General features: G+C 43.3%; 1 long non-coding RNA gene across 2 annotated transcripts in view; it reads left to right on the top strand.

Annotated features, from left to right (window-relative positions):
• The window catches only part of LOC128334533 (uncharacterized), a 48939-nt gene extending 36255 nt beyond the window's left edge, over window positions 1-12684 (top strand). Inside the window, exons 5-7 of one of the 2 annotated variants that reach the window (XR_008311304.1) lie at window positions 6240-6390; window positions 8762-8941; window positions 10899-12684. This is a non-coding gene — a long non-coding RNA (uncharacterized LOC128334533). The remainder of the gene's footprint in view (window positions 1-6239; window positions 6391-8761; window positions 8942-10898) is intronic. The other variant, XR_008311305.1, reaches the window with a different exon arrangement.
• Window positions 12685-22675: the final 9991 nt, after the last annotated feature.

Here is a 22675-nt window from a genome sequence, read left to right as displayed (position 1 = left end):
CACATTTCATAACCAAGGCAGTGCACACATTTTATTCCAGTTTGATTGTATAGTGTCTATTTTGATGTATGATGATCCTCCTCTTGCATTTATATTAGCATACAGCTGGGGGGGATTATGTGTGTGTTTCCCCCCATACTTCTGCCCAGCTGTTATAGGCATCTTTTAAAATTGCTACTTTGATCTCTGCCATTTATACTCTTCTCATGGAGGGAAGCTTCATGATCACTACCCACCTGCTCTGCGTAGGAGATGCATCACATTGAACCATACAGAGAGCATGAATACTTTCAAGGGGACATCTGAATCATTGTAGTAGAAGTCAAACCAATACATAGTTAGGTATAAACAGGTGTAAAAGGTTATGGAGAGCCATAAACTGCATGAGAGTTTTCAACTCAATGCTTCAGAGGTTTGACCAAATTTGATTTTAAAATAATATGGTTCCTGATGTCATCAGCAAGTGTCAGGCCAAGAAAAACCTTTCTCTGTTTAAACAGCTCTATATGGTACCCCACCTGAATAGATATTCTTGTTACATCTGAGTAAGAGCACTTTGATTCTGGAAACACATCAGGCAATGAATGAATAAAGAATCCATTGATATTTATTCAGCATCTTTGGGAATTACCCTTCTTTTTTGTCTATGGGTTATTTTTCACTACTTTCCCCTTCCCTCTGTGCAAGAGATGTGCACAAAATAATTTTTATTTGTTTCAAATTCAAATCGAATTCCAAAAATTTATTTCAACTCTGAATCAAATTCAAATCTGGTTTGAAAAATTGATTTGAATTCAAATTGTATTCAAATCCATTTGATACTGTTTTTGAAACTTTTTTTTATCCAACCAGGGGGCCTGAATGGTTTTCAAAAGATGCCCAATGGCTTTCTAATTGCATTCAAATCAAATTTTTTAAATTCAACTCAAATTTGAATCAAGTTGCCCTTTTAAGGGGTGATTCAATTCAAATTTGAATCACTCAAATCACCCAGATTCAAGTGGCATCTGCTTGAATATCCCTACTCTGTATCTCCCAAAAATATGTTCTTGAACCCACAGAACCTGGTCTAGAATCTACTGTGGATCTAGGGTCGTATTACTTTTTACCTAGGGTCCCATTACTTTATATGTCCCATTAGTGTGGTTGACATCCACACTAATGGGTGCAGTGGAAAAAAATTCTAGACCACAACAGGGAGGAGGTGCTATTTTTTCAAGCAAGAAACAAGGGGGATGAAAAGCACTAAAAAGCACTAAAAAGCGAAGACAAAAAGGGAGGAGAAACTCCCAAAGATGCTGAAAAAATATTAACCATTTCTTTATTCATTCAATGCTTGATACATTTTGATCATAAAAGTGCTCTTCCTCAGAGGCAGTTGTATGCCATAATATCTTTCTCTTGGGATTGTATCCTGTAACAGCAGGAATGCAATGAGTCTACAATACGATATAGCTGTTCCTAATGTGGGATACAATCCCCAGCAAAATATATTATAGCATACAGGTGCCTCTAAGCAAGAGCACTTTCATGCGCAAAACATATCAGGCAATGAATGAATGAAGAATTAATATTTTTTCAGCATCTTTGGGAATTCCCCCCACCCTCTTTTTTTGTCTGGGATTTATTTTTCACAGAGGAAAGTCTCCCCTTTCCTCTGTGCCTCTCAAAAATATGTCCCTGAGAGTTGCAGAACCCTCAGGGACATATTGTTCTGGAGGCACATCAGAGAGAAAGGGAGATCAGTGAAAATTGCCCCCTCCTCTTGCAGTCATTAAACTTGATTGATTGATTGATTGATTACATTTATATCTCACTCTTCCATCAAGGAGCCCATAGTGGTGTACATGGTTACGCTGATTCCCACAACAACCCCTGTGAGGTAGGCTAGGATGAGAGAAAAGTGACTGGCCCAGAGCTACCCAGTGAGTTTCATGGCTGAACGGGGATTTGAACTCGGATATCGCTGGTCATAGTTCAATAATCTAACCACTACAGAACGCTGGCTCTCTCTCACACACACACACAAACACACACACCCCACATCACTATGTATGTCAGCCAGGATAATCAGTCATGGCTGCTAACCAAATTTAAAATGGTACATAAACCTTTCTCATATAAATCATTTGTCATCATCTATCTAATGCTTCAATCTATCTGTTTCTTGTTTTGTTTTTTATTTCACATAAATGAAACTTTATAAAGAATGAGAGGTTGGCTCTCTCCCAGAGAGGCTAATTGAAATGGGTGACAACTGAGAAAAGAGCAGGAAATGGAGGTGGGATTGATTGATTGATTGATTGATTGATTAAGTGCTGTCAAGTCGATGCTGACTCCTAGCGACCACATAGACAGATTTTCTCCAGGATGATCTATCTTGTAATCAAGTCCATCCACCTTGCTGCTGGTCATCCTCTTCTTCTCTTTCCTTCAACTCCCCCCAGCATTATGGATTTCTCAAGAGATATGGGTTTTCGCATAACATGTCCGAAGTATGATAGTTTGAGTCTGGTCATTTGTGCCTTGAATTAAAATTCTGGATTGATTTGTTCTATGATCCATATGTTTGTTTTCCTGGCTGTCCATGGTATCCTCAAAAGTCTTCTCCAGCACCAAAGTTTGAAAGCATCAATACTTTTTCTATCTTGCTTCTTCAAAGTCCAGCTTTCACATCCATAGAGTGTCACAGGGAAAACCATTGTCTGAACGATTCTAATCTTTGTAGGTATAGACACATCACGACATCTAAATATCCTTTCCAAGACCTTCATTGCAACCCTACCAAGTGCCAGTCTGCGACATATTTCTTGACTGCTGGATCCTTTACTGTTGATGGTCGATCCTAAAAGGCAGAAGCTATCCACCACTTCAGTGTCTTCATTATCAATTCTGAGGCTGGTTGCTGTATCTGTTGTCATTAGTTTAGTCTTCTTTACATTTAGTCGTAGTCCCATTTTTTCACTGTGCTCCTTGACTTTCATTACTAGAGCTAACAGATCATCCTGATTCTCAGCTATTAGAGTGGTGTCATCAGTGTAGCGCAGGTTATTGATGTTTCTTCCTCCAGCTTTAAAACCACGCTCATCTTCTTCCAGTCCAGCTTCTCTCAGTATATATTCAGCATATAAGTTTAATAAATAAGGAGAAATTCATACTTACTCCTTTGCCAATCTGGAACCAGTCTGATTCACCATGTTCTGTCTGGACATGGGGGGAAAGGAGGTGGGATACATGAGGGAAACTTCTTGCTTGTTTTTGCAAGTTTTCATATTTCCCCCCCTGTGTGAATTATTCTTAAAGGACTATGAGAAATTCACAGAAAAGTTATGTTAAAAAGCATATTCATAATCTCAATGTGTTGCAGTTACAACTGGAATAAAGTTAAGCCCTAGTACGCATGAAGAACCACTTGAGTGGTACATGATGCTTTTTGGACCCTGGCTATTGGCATTTGCACCAGAGTTAAGATATTTCAAAGTGATCTAAGAGACAGACCAATGCAGTGTTGCACTTGGACTAGGGAGCAGTGTCCCCTCTAAGACGTGCGCATGTGCATGTGCACACAGGTTTTTTGATGTCTGCTTAGTTAATTTTAGATCCCGCTCAGGTTGAATCAGGAAGGCCCCATTCTGATTGCATGTGCACACACACCACCTTCATATTGCCACCCAGGACAAAGCTCAGTCCGCACATAGATGAAAAAAACACTGCTGAGGAGGCCTGAGTTCAAATCTCTACACAGCTCTGAAACCTCAGAGGGACCTTGAGTGTGTCATTCTGCTTAACTGTCAGTTCCCCCATTGTAAAATAAAAATGGACTCACAGAATTATCTTTGTTATAAAGCTCTTTGTGCCCCCAAAATGCAATAGAATTTTTCATGCCGATGCAGCAGATGACTCAGACTTGGTAGAAAAGTTAAATTTATTCTTCTTCCTTCCTAAACCCTTTCAAATATACTTGCCACCAATATGCTCCAAATTCTGCAAGTGGGTTTAATTCTTAATTAAGTCGGATCTTTCCATTTGTTCTGGTGATTTCGACAATAGAATACTCTGATTTTTTTTTTTAATGCTATGCAGATGGAAACGCAGATGCAAGCTGTGTACTGTGATCTAAATCTTTATCAGATGGTCTAATCTGGCTAGATAATTTACACGACATTTTTAAAAGACCCACTTCTTTGGTACAGCTACAATGGAGGGGCAGCTTTCTGATCTGATAAACAGTCTGCAGAGCTCATGTTTAAAGCAGATTAAAATGGCAGCAGCTTCCGAAGTGACACCAAGAATCTGAAAGGGAGGGCAGGAGAGGGCAGAAGGAGAAGAAGAGGGCAGAAGGAGAAGAGGGCAGAAGGGAAGGCAGGAGAAGAGGGCGGAAATTTCAATGGGTGTCAGAGGCAAAGCCAGGGAAAATATAGCCCAGCTATATCTGCCACTTGGTCATTGAACTAGTTCAATGAATAGCACTGCAGTTTTTCTGCTTCACTGAAATGGCAACAGTTTCTGACAAATCCCTTTATATACTGAACTGAAGAAGGGGATTTGTATAGGGTTCCTTGGAGGAATGGTGACATTGTTCTTTAAAATCACATCAAAGTTGTAAGATATTTTAAGGGTGCGTCCCCCTCTCCCCTAATTCAAGACGGTTATTACTAGGCTGTGAAGCTTCTCCTTTAAAATGGAACTCTGTTTTCATTGATAACAATATTATATGAATTTACGAGTGAGTCAAATATCAAATATCAAATATTCTTATTTATTATGCGTGTTCCTAAAAATACGTCTAATAGCCAAAAACTTTCAAGAGCATGTACCTCATAAAGAATAATGGGTCATTAATATGGACAATCATAATTAAAACAGACAGCAAAGATTTAAAATCTGAACTGGAGTGCTCCTCAAGACTTCATAGTGTGGCATAATGTGGAAGTTCTCAACTTGTAAAATAAATATTACAAACATATTACATGTTTCTAAATGGAGAAAATCTTTATGGAGGCAAGAGTAGGGTATAACCCCTGCTAACATGGCAAAGAGGCAATTTTTAATGTGGTGATTCTCTTTATTTAGCAGGGGGAGAGTAACTGGCCCTATCCACCCCCAGTGCAGTACTTCCAGTCACTGTTGCTGGTGTCGATCTTATGTTTTGTTTTAGAATGTGAGCCCTTTGGGGACAGGGATCTATCTTATTTATTTATTATTTCTCTGTGTAAACCTCTCTGAGCCATTTTTGGAAGGGCGGTATAGAAATATAATAATAATAATAATAATAATAATAATAATACCATGTGTGACATTCTAGGTGGTTGTCTAGGGCAGGGAACCTCAACATTGGGCCCCCAGATGTTCTTGGACTTCAACTCTCATAATCCCCAGCCAAAGGCCACTGGGGATTATTATTAAAGTCCAAGAACATCTGGGGGCCCAGTGTTGAGGATCCTTGGTCTAGGGCACCAGTTCTTGAAGGGCACCACAACTCCTTGGGTTGAAATTGAGTGGGCAGGTTCTCTGGCTTGGATCTCCTCCTAGCTGGTCTCTGGCATGGGAGACGTGTGAGCACTGTAAGATTTTTGGGGCACTCTGGGAAAAGCACCTGCATGCATGTATGCAGAGGGTTCTAGGTTCCCTCCCTGGCATCTCCAAGATAGGGCTGAGAGAGACTCCTGCCTGCAACCTTGGAGAAGCCGCTGCCAGTCTGTGTAGACAATACTGAGGTAGATGGACCAATGGTCTGGCTCCATATACGGCAGCTTCCTATGTTCCTATGCAGTCAGGCCTGGTTCGTCATTTGACTTGGAGAATGAGCAGCCTGTGCAGCTCAAGTAAAAGCTGGGGGTTCATACTTCAATTTTGCCCAAGGTACCAAAAACCCAAGGGGCTGGCCCTGTATGAAATCATGCAAATGTTTATGATCATTCCGAGCTTTTGTCATAGAACTGGTTCCATTCCAAAATTAACCTCTAGTGAGCTCTAGGAATTTTTGAAGATCTTTAAGCATTGGTCTGTTATAAAGGGATGATGCCTGACTTGGGTATGTTTGTCTTACAGCTGTAGAGGAACATGTTGGTAGCTCTTATGCTCAGGAATTTTGGCCATCCCGGTTATAGACACAATTTAGAAAAAAAGCAAATGTGATCTTATCTAGGAGGATATTCTTAGCATAGCATAGCATTTGGGGGCAATGTGAATCATACATGAGCTATGCGACCCTTTTACATTTTCTAATTAAACTTCAGCCAGGCGGTCTGTTTTGCAAAAGTTTTCCATCTAACTCTCTGGAAGTGCCATGTCAGTTGGGTTCACGCTTGACACAGAAGCACGTCTTGGAGTCTCTATGATGTTTGACAGTGAGTGATTCTGACCGAAGAAGACAAATCCCAGACATTGGTGAGTGTTACATTCTGTGGCACCCTGTCTTATCAGGCCATCTGCCAGAGAGGGGGTTTCAGACTCCTAATTAGCTGAAGAATGTGTCAGTTATTCCAGTGAACTATTCAGAGTCTTGGAATGCCAGAAAGTCACACAATATCAGCTGAGGTGGCTATTGAAGTGATCTCTGCATTGTGTCTTCACCATGCAGGTACACACACGGAGGTTGGCGGGGCGGGTAGAGGGAGAGACTATCTATTCAGGTTCAAGGTCCAGAAAAATAGCTGATGGTCATAACTACATAGGATTATAGGAAGATGCCTTATACCAAGATAGACCACAGGTAGTGTCTACACTGAATGAGCAGCTCTTCAAAATTTCAGGTACAATTCTCTCCCTGCCCTACCAGGAGATGCCAGGGAGTTAATCTTGGGCCTTCTGTTTGCAAAGCAGATGCTCTATGTCTATACTGTAAATATATGATGCTGTCTTATACCAAGACCGATCATTGATCCATCTGGCTCCATGTTGTCTACTCTGACTGACAGCAGCTCTCCAAGGTTTCAGGCAGGGGTGTCTCCGAGACCAACTGGACATGCTGCCAGGGAGTGAATCTTGGATGTTCTGCACACAAAGAGATTCTCTACCACTCAGCTACAGCCCCATCCCCTAAGGGGAATATCTTATAGTCTTTACATTATTTATTTGATTTATTCAATTGATTTATTTGATACATGTGTAATCACCCATCCAAATGCAAACTGAGGCAGACCCTGCCTAGCAAAGGGGACAATTCATGCTCACTGCCATTGCCCATTCCTCTCTTCTCTGTCTCTTGTGGGAGAAAGAGATCTTGAGGCTGCCCCAAGCAGGGTTAGGTTGGTCGTGAGAAGCAATGGAATCCTCGCGGATCCCTCCACTCCCTGCCCGCGTAACTCCCTTAACAAACCCCCTTAACAAACCCGTGTAACCCCCTTAACAAATCTTACCCCAGCTACTGGATATTGTGTGTTTCCTTGGGCTGCATGCAGCCCAAGAAGTCATAGAGATGGGCACATAGAGCAGCCATCTGATGGGGGAATCCACAATGTGACACACGTGCAGCAAGTTGGATTGAAGGATGCCTGGAGGCTGAAACAACCATCTGGCAACATCTGGCCCTGGATCCCTCCACCTTTTCTGTGCTTCATGGAGCAGGGCTGTCCATGTGAGTGCATGGGAGGTGTACTGATGGAGGAAAGTTCGGACATTTGTGGGAAAGGTAGGTTAAAGTAGGGGAAGGTAGGTAGGAGCCAGCGTGGTGTAGTGGTTAGAGTGCTGGACTAGAACTGGGGAGACCTGAGTTCAAATCCCTATTCAGCCATGATACTTGCTGGGTGACTCTGTGCCAGTCACTTCTCTCTCAGCCTAACCTAGTTCACAGGGTTGTTGTGAGGAGAAACTCAAGTATGTAGTACACCGCTCTGGGCTCCGTGGAGGAAGAGCGGGATATAAATGTAAATAAATAAATAAATAGAATTTTGATTGTAAACTGCCCAGGGATTCAGGTTTGGGGCAGTATAGAAATGTTTTAAGTAGGTAAGTAAATAAATAAATAAATAAATAAATTAGTACCGCCTTCCCCATGTGCCCTCCCAGCCTGCCAAGGACTCTCATGTGAATCGCCCCTCATGTTGCCTCCTCCCCATCAATTATGGTTTTGTTAGCTGCTCAATGAGTAGATTTCTCTCATGCTCAAGCAATTCCCAGTCAGACTGATTAGTGACCCTCTGAAGTTTTATTTTGCCTCCAGCGTGTCTTGCTTGCTTCCTTAAGGTCATTCTGTGTACTACCCGGGTTTGGGATCTGTGTATGCTCCCAATTTTCATTTGTGTGGAAGCAAGGTAGGAGGAAAACCCGTGTAGCTTTTCCTCCTACCTTGCTTCCACACAATCATGTCTACCTAGGTTTTCCTCCTACCTTGTTTCCACACAAACAAAAACTGGGGGCACACATAGCTCCCAAATCTGGCTAGAACAGTTTCTGATTGTATGAATGACCTCACAGTCTGGTGCTATGAAGCTTCATAACTGCATACACTTATATGCATAATTGCATATACTGAATTCCAGGTGCCAAATAGGTACATATGCTCTAGACCAGGAGCAGAGATCCCAAGTGTGGCTGATGCATATGTAGGTATGCACCTGGATACTCTTTGAGTTACCTTGTGGCATTACACTTGGATGGTACTTGGAGGTGCAGGTGTGTCTCTGTGTTTGATGGTATCCTGAATAACTAGTGTTCAGCAAGTGGAACACAGCCACCAGCCATGCTTTGTGTGGTCTGCCAAGTACTTGACAGCCCATTTGACTGTTGCTTTGCTTGATTGTTTTAAAATTTCCAACAGGTAGCAAAACTTGGAGAGGTATCAGGTCCCTGAAAGACCACTGTTGGGCTGCATTCAGCATGGAGCGGCATGGCAAGTTGCATAACTTTGAATTACACTACTCAATAGGCTTAACACTGATTGTGAGCTGAACACATTTGGGTAGAACAGGATCCATGGACATTATTTAGCTGGAACCAGGTAAAATAAATCCAAATAATTTAGTCCAAGTACCAAGTTTCTTCTCTTTAAAAAGGAGAATGTAAAAGCAACTGCAGGAGTCAGGAAACAAAAAGAGAAAAAAGAAGGGATTTGGATAATGGAGATCATAGTATACTTTCATATTTTACTGTAAGTCTCTTGGGTTATATTTAAAAAAAAACAGATTACCTTGAAGTAGTTTCTGCCCTTGTTATTTAATTCTTGATTCTGGTTCCCTGAGCTTGCTCAGGATACATTATACATTAAGAGGTTGCAGGAAACCACTTTATCTTTGAGAGGAAGAAAATTAGTGCTGGCACAGGCATATTTGCCCAAAAAATCTTCACAGAGTTAAAGGCCTCTTTACGTTCACACTATTTCAGCAAGAAATGTTGCCTACAGAATACTATTAACACAAACCAAACACTATAGATTAGGGGATTGCTTAAGAAGGAAATGTTTAGTGGGAAATGCATGCATAATTTAGGATAATGAAATTATATTGCAGCATCCTCTCTAGCTAAAGCTAAGGGGTTCTCTAATAACATCCTCTGTCATGAAGACCTAAAACCAATGGGCACAAGTTCTTTTTATTTATCTCTATAAATGGCTATTCTCAGGAGGTGGAAAAGAATACCTCCCTCCCCCCAAATCAAATTTTGAAATGGCAGTGATGGGTGTGTGTGTAATTTAACATTCTCTAAACAAAGGCATCATCTCATATGGCATGGGAGGAGGCAATGGTAAATCCCTCTGGTATTCTAGCAAAGGAAACCACAGGGGTCTGTGGGTGCAAGGAGTCGAAATCAACTTGACGGCACACTTTACCTTTTACCTAAACAAATCAATAAGGATAGTATGTTAATGAAACCCAAGGGGCTGATTAACCAGCCCCTTTCTGATTTATATTTAGAAATCAATTGGTTTTGCCTCAATGGAATCCCAATGGCAAGCTCTTTGTTATAGGGATGTGGTGCAGAGCGCTGCTGGGGGGAGGCGGTGGGTCAATGACTGAATAAACTTCTCTCTCCCCCCCCTTTAAGTGTAAATTAGTAGGTGCTTACCTCCTGTCCTGCCACACCTGAAAGCTCTTCCTAGCAGTGCCATACCACCCAGTATCCACTGCGGTGGAGGATTGTCTCCACCACTCAGTTGGCCTCTGCACATGCGTGGAGTCCATTTGCTGACCACACAAATGGCCTCCTCCACCTGAATGGCAGAGTCGATCCTCCACCGCAGCAAGTGCTGGTTGGCGTGCTGCTGCTAGGAAGACCTTTCAGGGAGGTAACTAAGCACCTACGAATTTACACTTAAAGGTGCCTCCCCCCACCCACCTCCGGTGGTGCCTCCACCATCTGCTTCTGCTGCAGAGGGAAGTAAAATATTGTTGCCTGGCATTGTTGAGGTATACAGTACTGAAGGGCCAAAATGATGAGATGTGTAAAGCCCATGATCAGATCTCTCCCTGTAACTAGGCAAGTGGCCACTTTCCTATATTTAGCAGAGGAAAAGCAACTGGCCTTATTCATCTCCAACACTGCACACCTCCAATGTTTACTGTGCTTTTTTTTTTTTTAAAGGCTGTGAGGTCTTTTGTGGATAAGGAACCATATTATGATTATGACTATTTTATTTGCTTTAAGAACTTTTGTTGTTGAAACGCAGTTTACAGCAAAACTATAATAGTAACATAACACATAACACTTAACACATATAATATATTTTGAAGAGTTTGTATGTGTGTTGGTGTCAAAGAAAATCATACTTTCCAATTACCTGCAGAGTGCAAATTTTGTATGGAAGAATGGGTCAAGATTCTGTTTTATAGCTGCTTCCCACATCCCCCAAAGGAAATCTTGTGTAGATTTAACTGAAGGTTTATTCAGCAACAACTCCATTCTCTCTTTCTCCTTTTCCTCCCTTTTCCTTTCTGACTCCACCCCCACGCTCTCTACAGGACACCCCTTGGGACAAATGTTGAAACAAAATGCAAAAGATAACTGGACAGGATACAACAGATTCCTCCAAGCTGATATGAGAGACTGATCACCAGTTATCAGAAACATTTAATTGCAGGTATTGCTGCCCAGGAAAGTGCAACCAGTTACCGAGTGCAGGGTTCACATACTTTTTCATGCAAGGATGTTTGTTGTTGAAGCCTTCTGTTGGGTGAATATTTAAAATATATCCTTTTTGCCTGTGTTACTTATTCAGTGTGGTTGCCTTTCTCTCTTATCAGGGTTTAGCTTAGTTATGTTTTGAGTAAGAATTGTGCTAACATACAGACCATCCTAGGGGGTTGACAATAGGGGTGTGCGAGCCGACTCAAATTGAGCCGGGCTCAAATTCAATCCGACTCGGTTCGTAGGTTCAAAGAGACAGCTTGTGAGCCACCTCAAGGGGCTCGAGGGATTCCTGTCAATCCAGCAGGAGCCAGGCCAAAAGTGATCAGGTTTGAGGGCCTTGTGGGAGGCCAGCTAACTGTCTAATGGGGCTAGAGGCAAGAAGTATAAGAGCAAGCAAAAGTCAAGCTCAATAAAAGGCAATCAACAATCAGAAAGTTGAAGCAGGTAATATAAAACAGGCAGGAGTTCAAATTCCAAAGAAAGCAGAAACTAGACAGGGTCCTCTCCAGAGAGATGAGATACTCAAACCAAATGTTTCTCATTGAGATGGGGGTTTTATAAGGCTTGATGGAGATAGATTGGTCCTTGAAGTCAGCAGACCAAATGCTAAGTCAGTTTGTAAACTCATCAGGTATAGTTTCCTCTCACCTGATGTTTTACATTTGCATTCTCCATTTGCATTCTCCAGACAAGCTAGGACCTTGAAGGAGGAAAACCCATAATAAGTAATGAGGAATGGGAAGGAGCAAATTACTGTTGCTAGAGAAGCATGTATACTATCGAAACCCATTGCTTTGGTCAAGGAACATTAGCCAATGTTGAATATGTAAGGATTGTGAAAAGTAATAGCGGCTCAGCCATCTTCTTGTTCAAAAATATTCCAAGGGTGCTAACAATTATATTACTCGTCTACAATGAGAAGTGATCATGTGAGTAAAAACATTGTCAAAATATTTGTGGTCTAATTTTGGATGTGATTTAGAAGGAAGATGTGAATAACACTAAACAGATATCAAAACTAGAAATTCCAGTTACAGAAAAGAATTGGAAGCTGTATGAAACACACACACACATTCTTATCAGTGAAACAGAGAGAGAGGGACATAGAATCCTGTATGGATGGTCTTTGACCTTACAAAGATTTCATAGGATCTATCAATGTGACTTGATTAGTTCTTGCAAAACTCTGATGTCGTTTCCAATGTCTGTGGTGAGAATACCTTCAGTTAGAAAGTTTTGGCAAAAAGTATTATATATCATTTTTGTAATGACTAGGATTAAGCTGAGATTGGTTCCTTTTATGATACTGTTGAATGTTTAAAAAGGTACTGATGTGTGGGATCAGAAGACTGCCTGAAAATCTGTTATTGGCTGCTGAGGTGGTAGCTGCAGAGCATTGGCAATATAATGGGCCACTGCACGCTATGGGATAGCTTAGGAAAGCATTTTCAGTAGCTGAAATGGACACATTAACGCGACTGAAATTGTTTTGGAATCGAAACAGAAAATGTGATGAACTGTTGCAGAGATGGGTCTCTTTTGTTGAATATTACTGAACAATTATTGAAGGTGTTCTCAGAGAAACATCACTTTTTCCCCAGTTCAGTAATGTATTTAATAATAACAATTAAAAGTAATAACTGTCATTAAACCATATTGTATACACAGCACATCCCTTTACGTATTCTATGTTTATTAATATTGCCCTGAAGTCGGAGCAAGTTATTGCTGACTGGTGATTGATGTTCTGGTAAGCACTCCGCGGAGTCCTTTTGTTTTCTACATTTGCATATCCTATAAAAGGTGTCCTTTGATCTGGGTTGGAGCTCACCTAGGCCAGATGTGTATTATGCATGCAGGTTGTATTCTGGTACAGGCAATTTCACAAAAGATTTGAGGACACACATAAAGGGCTTTTTATTCTAACGCAGGCTGGAAAACGACAATTGAAATGTGGCCTGTAGCTACATTGACAAATGGGCTGTAACAACTAGACTCCAAGTTTGGGCTAACCTTGGGGTTACTGCCAGCCCCAAATCTTCACCAATGCAAACCAGAAAGAGCATTTGTCATTGTTCCCCCAGTTTGTGCATGGGGAAGGTTGCTCAACATGCCTCCTCTGTTCATTTCACCAAGGTGTATGCTGCCTGTAAAAATGGCAGATGGCTTGAACCCCCAAACCTCCGGCAATTCCCATGCTAGAAATTCCTGCACAGCTGGCACAGCGACCGGTGCTTTGAAAACATACCTATCAGACTAAATTTCCCTGGAAGGCATTTTCATATGCAGAGTAAACATAGTGACATATAATTGAAGAGAAGGACGTGACAGTGGCCAAAAAGGTGGCAGGAAAAAAAGGAAGAATGCTTTATTACTGAACAATAAGGTAAAGGTACTGTGCCGTCGAGTTGGTGTCGATTCCTGGCAAACACAGAGCCATGTGGTTGTCTTTGGTAGAATACAGGAGGGGTTTACCATTGCTTCCTCCCACACAGTATGAGATGATGCCTTTCAGCATCTTCCTGTATCTTTGCTGCCCGATATAGGTGTTTCCCATAGGCTGGGAAACATACCAGCAGGGATACAAACCGGCAACCTCATGATTGCTGGACAAGTCATTTACCCACTACGCCATTAGGTAGCTCTAGGTGTGCCGTCACATCAGTGTCAACTCCTGGCAACCAACCACAGAGCTCTGTGGTGGTCTTTGGTAGAATACAGGAGGAGTTTAGAATTGCCTCCTCCCGCTCAGTATGCGATTATGTCTTTCAGCATCTTCCTATATTGCTGAGGCCCGATATAGGTGTTTCCCATAGTCTGGGAAAATATGCTGGAGTCTGGGAAACATACTGGAGAGGATTCAAACCAGCAACCTCTGGCTTGCTAGTCAAGTCATTTCCCCACTGCGCCAAAAATAAACTCAGCTATAATTGTACATTTTTTCATAGAATGGAGAGCAGAGACAGCTCAGAATATACATGCCAACTTGCATAAATGACACAATGACAATTGTTTGCCCTGTAATGAGGTCCCAGTGTCATTTGGTGGGAAGACTGACCTTACCCTAACTAGCAAGAGCCTCATTCAGACATTATAAAATTGCCTCACTCTAGCCGTGTACAACTGGGCAAAGGGGGGGGGCATAAGAGCCATAAGAGCCCTTATGAGCCATAAGCATGATTGTGAGACTGGGTCAATCCAGTCTCACAATCACAGAAGTTTCTGCCATCACACTTTGGGTTTCCCCCTCTTCAGACATGTCCCACTGTAAGTATGAGCAGTGGGGTGCACTGCTTATTGACATGGTGGAGGCGGGATTTCTTCCCCCTGCTGTACACAACTACGGAGGGGTGATTTTAGAATGTCTGAATCAGGCTAGGTGATAATGCTTCTCTTCAGAATCAATGTGGAGAGGGGAGAGGGTGAATAGGAGAAGTCTGCAACTCCAATAATCTATCTATATTTCTCTAAGGAGTACCCGTTGCTAATCCCATGTGCAGCAGCTCTCACGAGAGTTCGCAAGGCAGGGGAGAAGAAAGTGGTGGCACCCATGGACAGGCTTGTGGGTGAGGCAGCAAACAAAATGGCAGTGGGGGGAGAAAACAGCTGTGGCAGAGGGCAGGCGGGAGAAGAGAACAGCAGTGGTGGGCGAGGAAGAAAATGGTGGTGGTGGCAGGTGGGCAGGGGAATAAAATGGCAGTGGTGGTGGCAGGTGGGTGGGTGGCAGTCGGGGGGAGAACTAGAGGTACAGATGCTCTGAACCTGGCCCAGCTAGTTTCTTTTAAGAGTAAGTTTTCTTTTATCCACCAAGGTTCAAGACTGTAATATCTTCACATGCAAAGCTTCTGGCAAAGTTGAAACTCAACTCCTTCTATAACCCACACTGTCATTGCTTTTTGAATATGTAAATACATAAGGCATATTCAGACATTATGACTTGCAACTCCGAAAGTGGGGAGGAAGTCCTGCCCTGCCGTTATCACTTTCTGCTCTGAACCAGCTGCTCACTGCTATGAGCCCCATTTGACTAAAGGGGCTCAAGGTGATGAGTAACAGCGCCGAGGTGGAACTTCATTCTACTTTCTGAGTTGTAAGCATGAGCATCGCTAGCTCTCGTAATGTCTGAATATGCCTATAGAATTAGAACAAATATATAAAATACTAAAAGTTTTTTTTTAAAGCTACATTTTAAAGGCTATTTGTGAGGGCACCTCCTTTGTCATGTACCCTGCCATCTGTTGCAATCTTCTGGAGAGGTCCGGTTACGGTTGCTAAGAGGCAATTTGGTGGAGACCCAGGACCAGGCTTTCTCTTTGGCTGCCCCAGGGCTCTGGGATATGCTCCCTGCTGAAATAAGAGCATCTTCTTCTCTGTTTGTTTTCAGGAAGACCCTCAAGACTCTCCTGTTTTCACAAACTTTTAATTATAATTAATTTTTAATAATTTTAACAATTTGTTTTAATAACTGTTTTATGCTGTTTTTATTGTGTCATGTATTTTATTCTGTTTTGACTTTTAAATATTTTAAATTTTGTTCACTGCCTAGAGATGTACATATTAGGTGGTATAGAAATATGATTGATAGGTAGGTAGGTGGGTAGATAATGGCATGGAACAGACATCCCTGAGGGACACTACCTGTGTTTCTTTACAGTCTTCTGGACCTACTCAGAACACAGTATGGGACATGTTTGTCCATCAAGAGATGCTGCAAAATGCTTCCTGGGACATAAAGATATCTTATTTGATAGCCAAGCTTGAATCATCAGCTGTTTTAACTTTTAAAGTGTCTTGATATCATGAGGCCTAGCTGCCCCAAGTAGTATTGCAGTGGAGGGGGAGGTGATAACTATTTTCAATAAACAATTAACAAAATAGCTAACATTCTCACACCCACAACATGCCTCTTAAAATGTATATAAGTCAGACTATTGGTCCACTTTGTATTGTAGCTCACCAGAACAGCCCTACTGGATCAGGCCCATGGCCCATCTAGTCCAGCATCCTGTTTCACACATTGGACCACCAGATGCCGCTGGAAACCTACAGGCAGGAGTTGAGGGCATGCCCTCTCTCCTGCTGTTACTCCCCTGCAACTGGTACTCAGCGGCATCCTGACTCTGAGGCTGGAGGTGGCCTATAGCCCTCCGACTAGTAGCCGTTGATAGATCTCTCTTCCATGAAGTTATCCAGACCCCTGTTAAAGCCATCCAGGTTGTTGGCTGTCACCACATCTTGTGGCAGAGAATTCCACAAGTTGATTATGGGTTGTGTGAAAAAGTACTTCAATTTGTTGGTCCTAAATTTCTTGGCAATCAATTTCATGGGATGACCCCTGAAAACATAATGGGGCAATTCTCACGATCAACAAAAATTGGGCTAGCAGAGGCTAGCCTGATTTTTGTTGACCATAAGAACCACCGGGCTTGCAGCTGAGCCCGGTGGTTCTTGAGTGGGTAACCTGCTCGAGAACCCCTGCTAAAAAGCAGGTTTGCGGAGCAAGCACAGTAGACCCCCTTAGCCCGCTCTATGACCCCTGAAAACATAATGGGGCGATTATCACGATCAACAAAAATCGGGCTAGCAGAGGCTAGCCCGATTTTTGTTGACCGTAAGAACCACCGGGCTTGCAGCCGAGCCCAGTGGTTCTTGAGCGGGTAACCCACTCGAGAACCCCTGCTAAAAAGCAGGTTTGCAGAGCGAGCGCAGTAGACCCCCTTAGCCCGCTCTTCCCGCTCACTGCCCCAAACTGGGTCTCACTGATTATGAGACCCAGTCCCATGTATTCGTGCACAAACATCAGAATGCAGGTACAACAATCTATTTATTTCTCGTGGGTGTACCCATTGCTAATCCCATGTGTGGCAGCTCTCGCAAGAGTTCGCAAGCACAAGCACCTGATTGGGCAGTGGGGATTCCATATGCAGATAGGGAGGAGGATCCTGTGGCACCGTGGGGATTGGGCAGTGGGGATTCCATATGCAGATAAGGAGGAGGAGCCTGTGATGGTTAAGTACAGTTGGAATGCAACTGTTCCTGGTCAGAAGATGTTCTTGATTGTAGAGGAGAGGAATCTTCTATATATATAAAAGGATAGTGGGCAGGGGTCTGCGAAGAGAGGGGTTGTGAGGGAGGAAAGTGCCCCTTCTGGAGAAGGAGGCTGCCATTGTGTGAATTACATGAGGAAACAAGATGAACAAGACCTGTTAACTCAGGGAGGGAGGGGAAAAACATGAAGGAAGGGGAAAGAAAGAGTGGAGAAGAGCAAGTGGAGGAGTGAGAAAGAGAGAAAAAGAAGGGAGGTGGAAGAGAGACAGAAGGAAGGGCAAGGGATGGGCCCGAGCCTATCAGCCTACCCGAGCTGCTGCCTGAGGGGAATGAGAGGCCATGGCAGCACTGGCAGCAAGGAAGGGCCCAGTCAACGACTGCTGCTGTTTGGGGCTACCAAGGCCATTGTCACAGGCAGGCAAGGGACAGGCCCAGGCCTGTCAACTGCCTGAGGGGAATGAGCGGCCATGGTGGTGGCAGCCACAAGGAACGGCCCGGTCAAGCACTGCTGCTGTTCATGTGGGGAGGAGCAGGCGCAGGGCTCAGGTGGGGAGGTCTCTGGGAATAGGAGGCTGCAGCCTGGGCAACAGTCACCAGCAGCTCTGTAGCCAAAACCAAGAGGGGTGGTGGTGGTGGAGTAAAGGGATGGAAGAGGAGGAGCAGTAGTGCGGCTCAGGTGAGGGTGATGCGATCTCTGAGGTGAGGGGGGCTGTGGCAGGGGGTGAGGGGAACCATCAAGTACTAGCACGCTGATGCTCTGCACAGATTAATCTAGGATCTGAATAATAGGGTAGCATTCCTACTAGAGTGGAATACCCAAGACGTGGCATTCCAAAGTTCAGAATCGGTAGCCTGGGTCCTGGAAGTCCTTCCCATCTCCTCCTTTGCTGTCGCTGCTGCTCTGCTGCACTTAGCCCATTTGGGGAGTCAGGTAAGAGTGAATTTCACTTAACTAGAGGTAAATTACCGATGGTTTCATTAGGTAATCATGCAGGGATTTGAGAACTCCAAGCAACCTGTCTCTTAGCAGGTGCCATACTGTGAGAGGAAGATGAAATCGCCTTGTCAAACTTAACAGCAGGATTACTAGTTAAAACATTAGCTCATTTGCTGCTAGGTCCAACACAGGCCTCATTCATATTACACTCATATGAGTGGGGAATTTTCCTCATTGGAGTTCAGAATGCTACAGAATCTGTGGAAGGGGAGTCCTAATGCTTTATATTTATAAATATATTGCCTGACCACTCATTTAACATCATATATAATGTAGCTAAGTTTTGCTCTGTTGCCATGCAAACCCATCAGCAAATGTTGATTAACAACTAATTAGATAATTCAGGATGCATTGAATTATTAAGATATCGAATCTGCTTAAATATAATGGTGCATGGGTTGTGGAATAATATGAGGCCATTCTCAAGTGCAGGCAAAACCAGGCTAATGAAGTCAAGCCCGGTCTTGCCCACACGTGAGAACCACCAATCCTGGCAGTGCCTTGGCGACAAACCTGCCAAGCCACCCACCCTCTTAAATGGGGTTAAGGGTGCTAGTGCTCCCTTAGTCCCCTTTTTATCATCTGGTATCATCTTAGTCCCCTTTTTATCATCAGGGAGACTGTGGGGCTACCAGATGGCACTGGGAGAATCCCCATAATGCACTGTGCACTCGTGCTGTACATTATGGGAGTTCTGGGTGCCGGGGAAACATGTTCTGGCCCACAACCTTCCACGCTACCTGAGGAGCCAGTTGCACATTTGGGCGGGTGATCTCTATGCCCAGACCAACAATGAGGATCATCTGTGGAGGAGATAGGCTTTGTGAGGCTTCCTCCCCTGCCTCTTCAATCCCTTTCTCATAGATCGTGAGAAAGGGCTCTATGTATTATGTATTAGGTATACTGTGTTAATCCTGGTCAAGGACTGTAATAAAGGTTATCTGTCTATCTGACTCTGTATATGGAATTGTCCTGTGTTCATAAATAACCACAGCAATTTGGCCAGGATGGTCCAGAAGTTCTGGGTCCTCATATTCAGCTTCACAGGCTCAGAGATCCTAATTATCTCTTTTACCAGGATTACTGTGACTGTGTGGACACAGCCATTGTCATCTACCAAAACACACACACACACACACACACACACACACACACACACACACACACACACACGTACCTGAACACACATACAGACCACCTTCGGACATAATGTGAAACCAGAGGTAATGGTGGCAGAGGTTCAAGAATATGGTTGTCCGAATGTGTGGACTCATGGTTTTGTCACCAAACCACAGGTTGATTTTAGCCCCCAAGCCTGAATTGGTACCTTCAGTTACCTTTACATTTAAGCACTAAAACCTCAAGTTAAAAAGCGGCATCATGTCATCCAAGGGCTGCCAGTGGGATCCAACCAGAGTTGAGAGTAGGAAGCTCCACCCTCCCTCCTCTCCATTGGCTGCGACAGCTTTCCTTCATGTGTCAAAGGAAGCCCACACAGCCAGTGCCTCCCCCTTTGCAGTCTCCCAGACTGCAGATCAGGCTCATCTGGGAGCACGTAGGGGGAAAGGAGGCAGACCCACAGTTTGCCGTGATGTCTGAAGGTGGCCACAGCATGATGGATTAGTGTGTGCTGCTTTCTGGCCAATGTTTGTGTTCTCATAATAACAAACAGGCAGAGATCGGCAAATGCTTTGGGTTCTCCAGTTTTCAGGAGGAGGGGACCTGAATAGAGTGTAGGGGGAGGAAGACCTGTGCCACTGCTGTATATTTACTTCCTCAACAGTAAAGATTCTAGTTGAACATGACATAAGTGCATGTCCCATTAGCATTCCTGCCTCTGACACATAGAACACATATGACCTTAGCATTGACAAGAACTAAATGGATGTCTCATTAATGCAGCTTGGGTTAAGACAGCCGCCTTCACATTTAGAGTCTTGGAGAGAAGGGGGAAGAATGAGAGAGCCTGACCCCACAGCTTGCTTGTATGGAAGGTGCTAACATTGCATGGAGCCATCTTGATCCCGCCGTCTTCGTTAATTAACTTGTCTGGAAGCAGTGTGTACTCTGAATCTTGAACTTTGCGTGTCAGACTGTGGAGTTAGCCTCCGGTTTGAAAATGCACTTTCAGCTATGGAAATACAACTTTGGAGATTCACAGCACATTTCCTGTGGATTTTTTTATTTTTTATTTTAGAAAACCCTCTGCTGTGAATAAGGATATGTTGACAGTACATTGCATGGTATCTTTTTGAGAACTGCTTTCCAGTCACTTGAATCCTATTCATACATGATTCATTGGATGGCTTATCTGTGTCATGGTACTTCCTCCTTAACATTAGAACCAAATCCTTGCAGCTTTCAAATTCCACATCAAAATATTGACCTTCAGGCAATGCCAATTTTGGTTATAGAGCACAAACGAAAATTTAAGTAAAGCTGATTTATGAACATTTCCTAGACTCCAAGATGTACAAGTACTATACAACTCTCTCTTTCTGAGGACCAAGCTAAATGATACCTGGAGTTTTATGTCTGGACATCTATACATTTTGCTTGTATAAAAAGTCTTGCCTGTGTACAGAGTACATACAAAACAGAACTGTACAAATTATGGGGGTGGAAATGAATGCTTCATTGCAGTATTTAGTGTTTTAAGAACAAAAATGAAGAGACCAGTGAAACACATTCCAATTGGTAATCCACCTTTAGACACAAGTGGTAGAATGTGGTGGGCTATAAACCAAATAAATAAATAAATAAATAATACAGGTGATGTAGCCAAGGTGCTAAAATTAAAGATTAGGGATGTGCTGAAACATGATTCAGCTGGCCGTATCGTGGGCACCTCCCTTTAAAATTGAGAGCTTACACAGCCCCTTCAAAGCAGAGGAGAGCAGGTCCGAACTTGCTCCTCCTCTGCTTGCCACCATTTCTGCCATCCTGGCTCTTCACCCAGCTATGCCTGCACACTGGTAGGGTGTCTCCCAGCAGTGCTATATGGCCTCTGCACATGAGCAGTAGCCATTTGCATGACCATCATGGTTGCTGGCCATGCAAATGGTCACCACACATGCTCAGAAGCCATTTGTGTGCCAAAGCCAATGGGAGATGCCCAGCCTGTGTGTAGGCATAGATGGGGGGTATGCTGGCATGGCAGCAATGGTGGTGAGTGAAGGAGGAGTGGAGGAAGAGCAGGTATGGACAATCTTTCCTCTGTTTTAAAGGGGCTGTGTAAGCCTTCAATTTTAAAAGGAGGTGCTGGCGATTCAGCCAGCCGAATTGCACTTAGGCACATCCCTATTAAAGAATGCAATTGGAATGAAAGACACAGTCATTAAAAGCTAGGTGCAGCATTTGCTTCTCTGTATTCCACCCTAGAGCAAAAGTACAAGTAGGTTTTCTTTGGATTGGCAAGTTACACTCATATCAGTAGGCCCATTCACATGTTCACCACGCGTACAACAAGAGTACACTATACACAGGTACAGATCTGTACCCAGGTACAGTCATTCACATGTTATGTTGAAAGTGGTGCAGAAGTCTGCTTCCTAACTGTGCCATGCATTTGAAGGGCCTCTGTCCAGGTTCACTTTTAAAATTGACACCGGTATAGTCATTCACACCATGGATGTATGAGTGTACAAATATCGGTACACTCAGGCACAATGTCTGAATCAGGTTAATGTGTCCTTGTTTGGCTGCCTCTCTTGTGAACCTTAAAGCAGTTGCAGGGGGGATCAGTCCAGATTATGGCCCCGGCCTTGGCATGGAAGGAGCCATACCCTTTGTCCACAGACCATGGCCCTTCCAAATGTGTCCTTCCAAAGCTATTTGACCCATTAGGGATAGCCTGAAGCTTCCTTAAGTATGTTGGATTAGGATTTACAGAATGTAAAATGGGCATTTTCCCTTTTCTGTTTTGTTCAGAAGCTTCTTGACTTGGTGTGAGAATCAAAAGTCAAAATATATGGTCAAGAGGAGGAGTCAAAAATTGACCAAAACACCAAAGTTTCCAATAGTCTTCAAAATGCCGATTGCATCTCCAGACCCACTTTATTATAGATTTAAGAGGGGAGGGTGGGCTAGAATTCCTCCAACTCACAAGGTTTCAGATGGCATTTTATTTATTTTATTTTATTTCATTTCATTTTTACATTTATATCCCGCTCTTCCTCCAAGGAGCCCAGAGCGGTGATTGTGATAGTTCCCCATGAACACCTAGATCTTTGGTTAGCTCTCTGGTTCTAGAAAGAACTGTGGACGCCTTCAAGGGCTTTTTGACCTGTGCTGATCACATTGCCATTGCTATTTTGAAGTCTAAAAAAAGCAAGTACCCACAACAAATGCTGCCAGAACACACTGCAGCTTTGCAGTTTGGTTTTGAATATCTCTCACAATGGTCCTTTGAACCTTGCAGTGAATCTTCCCTCCAAGTCACCGTCAAAATGCCATCTCTGAAATTCAGGTCTCCAAGAGACACACTCTTTACTTTTTCTCCCTGATGAGGATTTCTCCTTGAAGCATTCATGGTATATACAAAATACTAAAGCATTGTTCATT

The sequence above is a fragment of the Hemicordylus capensis genome, chromosome 9 (genome assembly GCF_027244095.1).
Source record: "Hemicordylus capensis ecotype Gifberg chromosome 9, rHemCap1.1.pri, whole genome shotgun sequence".
Lineage (NCBI taxonomy): Eukaryota > Metazoa > Chordata > Lepidosauria > Squamata > Cordylidae > Hemicordylus > Hemicordylus capensis.
Note: the sequence above shows the minus strand (reverse complement) of the source record. Positions and strands in the feature narration are given on the sequence as shown.